Genomic DNA, 4,254 nt, shown 5'->3' with positions numbered 1-4,254 from the left:
TGTAGTATCACATGAAACTTTTTCACTCTGATAGCGATAATATGTTGCTAGATAGTATTCACTACTTATAATGTTAAATATTCGATTAAATATAACTTACAATATTAAGGGATTATGCTAAACAAAACATACAATAACAAATTGATTTTAAAAAAATAAGTTAAGTATATTCCATGGCGCAATCTTACAATGCACTTGTGATAATTAGATAACTATGGTACACCATAAGGTACAATATATTTAATGGAATGTGATACACCGTAATGGAATATGTGTTTAAATGGGCTTGTTCAACATGGCAGCCCACCATTGGGTCCATAGCTCAGTGGTTGAGCATTTGACTGCAGATCAAGAGGTCACCCGTTCCAACCCGGTTGGGCCCTATTGAAGTAATTTATTATTTTTATAAACAAATACTAAATTAAGTGTATATAATTTTAAAGAAGTTAAGCTTATATAAATAATTAACTTTTATTTAAATAAAGTAAACAGTTAAATGACTATTTTTTACCAAATAAGTTCTTTTAGCACGAAATTGATAATCTCTTCTTAATCATTTTGTCTCCATTTGTTACAAGTCGTCAAACTATTCAATTAAACATTATTATCTTTTAAAATACATCAACCTTTTTTCAATCATTCTTTCTTTTTAAGCAATGTTTTTTTTTTATGGTTCTTAGAATGAAATGTGTGTAGGAGACAAATACAATATACCAAGAGTCCTGTAAAAATTTAATGAAAATCAAAAATAAGTATAATAAATTTTAACCAATGACTTAAAATCAAAATTTATATGCATGATGTGCAACATATTCAATAACTCTCGTATCTTTGACAATTTTTGTTTTAAATCAATTAAAATCCCAAAGGTAGTTGAAGATGTGTCCATGGTGTGACATGTGGTAATGAATATATAGGCTTCAATTGATCTCTAGGAAGAACTTAAAATACCTGTGTAAAATATGTAAAACATACACCAGAAACATATATGCAAAACATTAATATCAAAATAATGTTTCTTTTTAAGCAATTTTTTTTTCTGGTTCTTAGAATGAATTGTGAGTAGGAGACAAATACAATATACCAAGAGTTCTGTAAAAATTTAATGAACATGAAAAATAAGTATCATAAATTTTAACCAATGACTTAAAATCAAAATTTAAATGAATGATATGCAACATATTCAATAACTCTCGTATCTCTTACAGTTTTTGTTTTAACTCAATTAAAATTCCAAAGGTAGTTGAGGACGTGCCTATGGTGTGACATGTGGTAATGAATATATAGGCTTCAATTGATCTCTAGGAAGAACTTAAAATACCTGTCTAAAATATTTAAAACGTACACTAGAAACTTATATGCAAAACATTAATTTCAAAATAATAAGGACACCAATTATAGGGTCCATAGCTAGGTGATCGAGCATTTGAGAGCAGATCAAGAAGTAATTGACTCAAACCTGATTTGTCCCTTATAGAAATAAATAATTTTTATTAATAAAATGAACACTTTAAAATTTAGGGAATCGACTAGAATCAGATTGGGGGTTTAAGCCCTCACAAGAAAACCAAATTCTCCTTTAATAATATAATTATATTTTCTCTTTAACCCCGTGGACACACTAAAGTATTCATATTCCACACATTACACGTTTACACTAGTTTAATTTTGTCACTTTAAATTTTCATTGGAAATCTCTCACTATATTCTTAAATTTGTTCTTCTAATTATAATTATATTCTTCTCCCCGTATAACAATATTAACCATTTTTTTTCTTCCTCCTTGCAATTGTTTAACACCCACATATAATATATGTCTAGAATACATATTATACATAGTGTAATACTGGTACTGAAATACATAAGCGCCTAGCGGCAGCAGCGTACATATTACATGCCCAAAAGGAAACGCTACATGGCACAAAATATACACAAAGGTGCCAAAAATAAAACTAGGAGCCTAATCATTGTAAAATGATCTCAAAAATATCTACACAGCGGAGACGCCATCCAAAACATCAGGTAAGCAAGACATCACCTTAACTTATCCTTACCATTCACCTGATCGGAACTACCTGAAAAATAATCAACAACATGGGGTGAGATAATAATCCTAGGGGGTTCCCTATCTTATGGGTTCACTGGGATCTACAGGGTTTTCTAATCAATATCCAACTTAAGTCAACAAGGGAAATAAGACTTAATTGATAGGGAAAAATCTCACAATGTATGGGAACATGCTCATGAGTTCTCACAACTCAAAATAAGATCACTATTCAGATTCACAAAACATCAATCCCTGAGCGGACCTACGTCTAGGGCAAGCCCCGTTCATGCATGCTCGTATAATTCGACTTTCATGGTGGATATCGAGTCTTCTATGAGTTCCAAACTCAATCCGAGCGACTGTCACCCGTATGGGACTCTAACCCACTTAGGGTATCTTTCCCCATATGGGCCTGTAACCCACTTTGGTGTCCACCTATCCCCCATGTCTGCCATGGTTGGGGATCAAACCCAATTGAGGCACGAATCATTGGTGTCACATCTTATTGCTTACTCATCTAAGCATATCTAGTTGGGATGTACACCACTAAGGGTAAAACATTCTGAATACGTGATCAGTTCCACAAAACATAACTAGATTCATCAATCACTGTTGACTTTATTCACCAATATACAAGTAATAACAATGCATGTTCCATACAAAGTGTCTCACCCTCAACTATAGCAACCATTCATTTACGACCTTCACATAAGTATCGTACGAATAAATTTCGCTTTCTAATGTTATTTAAGTTATAAGTCTAACTTATGGCCAAAAATGATCACTAGGTTAACTCACTATATTCCATATGTGATTATCACATTTGACACTGATTCAATTCAAGTATAACATAACAAGTGATTAATGGTTGATGAAATGCACTTAGAAACATTAAAGAAATGAATTTTGAAGTTTTTGGTATGAGCCAATCGATTGGTTGGGGTAGCCCAATCGATTGGTCCATCTCACATTTCTGTTTTTCAAAGAATGCAGAGGATCAATGATTGATCCTCAGTGTCAATCGATTGGTACCTGAAAAATCTCCAGTTTTCCAAAACAGAAAGTTTGTGCAATCGATTGGAGCTCCCTATCAATCGATTGGTTCTGCCAAATTTTCATTCCCTTCAAAACAGAAAGTTAGTACAACCGATTGTTACTAAGGACCAATCGATTGGTCCCAAATAATTTCCACTTTGCCACACACAAAAACTTCATTTCTTCTGCACACTTACATAATTTCAACCTGCATAATGCTTATTTCATTTCTAACAACCAACCACTTGTCACAAACATAAAAACACATCAACAACACTTTCAAAGCAACAACGATATCATTAAATCACAAGAATCCAACAAATACCAAAACACACGTAGAATCATCATTAATGAAGATTCACATGATTCATGGAGGAAATCATCATAATATCATCTATCCTACTATCAATTACATGGTTTATCAAACCATAATTCTATATCTAAATTTCTACCTAGAACCCACCTTAAGAATGGAAGATGAGGCTGAAGAAGATGATGAGATGAGATGGTGATGAAGTGATGATGATGGATTCCAAGCTTTTCCTCCTCCTTCTTCTCTCCACTAGCTTGTTTCCTCTTCTTCCCTTTCTATCTTTCCTTCACTTTCTAACTTTCCCCTTTTTCCTCTATAAGTGCTTCTACCAATATGAGAAAATGAGACATGGAACATGTATTACTACATGTGGTTGGTAAGAGACCACTAAGTGAGAACATGTGGACAACAATCCATGAAATATTTGTGTGGATAGAAAGTGGGTAGGAGTAGTAGAAAGAAATATCTTGAGTGAAACCACACTTAGATAATTATTCTACCAGAGCAATCGACCCATTATTAGTGTTACCAAAATGTCCCAATTAATAAAAGGTCAGTCCCAATTAATATTAATTAAGTCAATCTGAATTCACTATTTACTCAATTTATCCCAACTGATAACTTTTAGAGCATATAGGAACTTAATTTATCTCAATTAATAGGAATTTGTGTATTTAAGGAAATACGGGGTATTACATCCTCACCCCCTTAAATAAAATTCGTCCTCGAATTTAAATATTACCTGGAAGAGATGAGGGTATACTTCTTGCATTTCAGACTCCAGTTCCTAGGTAGCATCACTTGGATGTGATTCATCCCACTGAACCTTAACAAGAGAGATCTCCTTATTCCTCAACAC

General features: G+C 33.0%; 1 non-coding gene across 1 annotated transcript; it reads left to right on the top strand.

Annotated features, from left to right (window-relative positions):
• The first annotated feature begins 311 nt into the window (after positions 1-311).
• On the top strand, positions 312-383 carry TRNAC-GCA (transfer RNA cysteine (anticodon GCA)). The gene has a single exon. It is a non-coding gene; the product is annotated as a tRNA-Cys (tRNA).
• Positions 384-4,254: the final 3,871 nt, after the last annotated feature.

Source organism: Lathyrus oleraceus, chromosome 5, assembly GCF_024323335.1.
Source record: "Lathyrus oleraceus cultivar Zhongwan6 chromosome 5, CAAS_Psat_ZW6_1.0, whole genome shotgun sequence".
NCBI lineage: Eukaryota > Viridiplantae > Streptophyta > Magnoliopsida > Fabales > Fabaceae > Lathyrus > Lathyrus oleraceus.
Note: the sequence above shows the minus strand (reverse complement) of the source record. Positions and strands in the feature narration are given on the sequence as shown.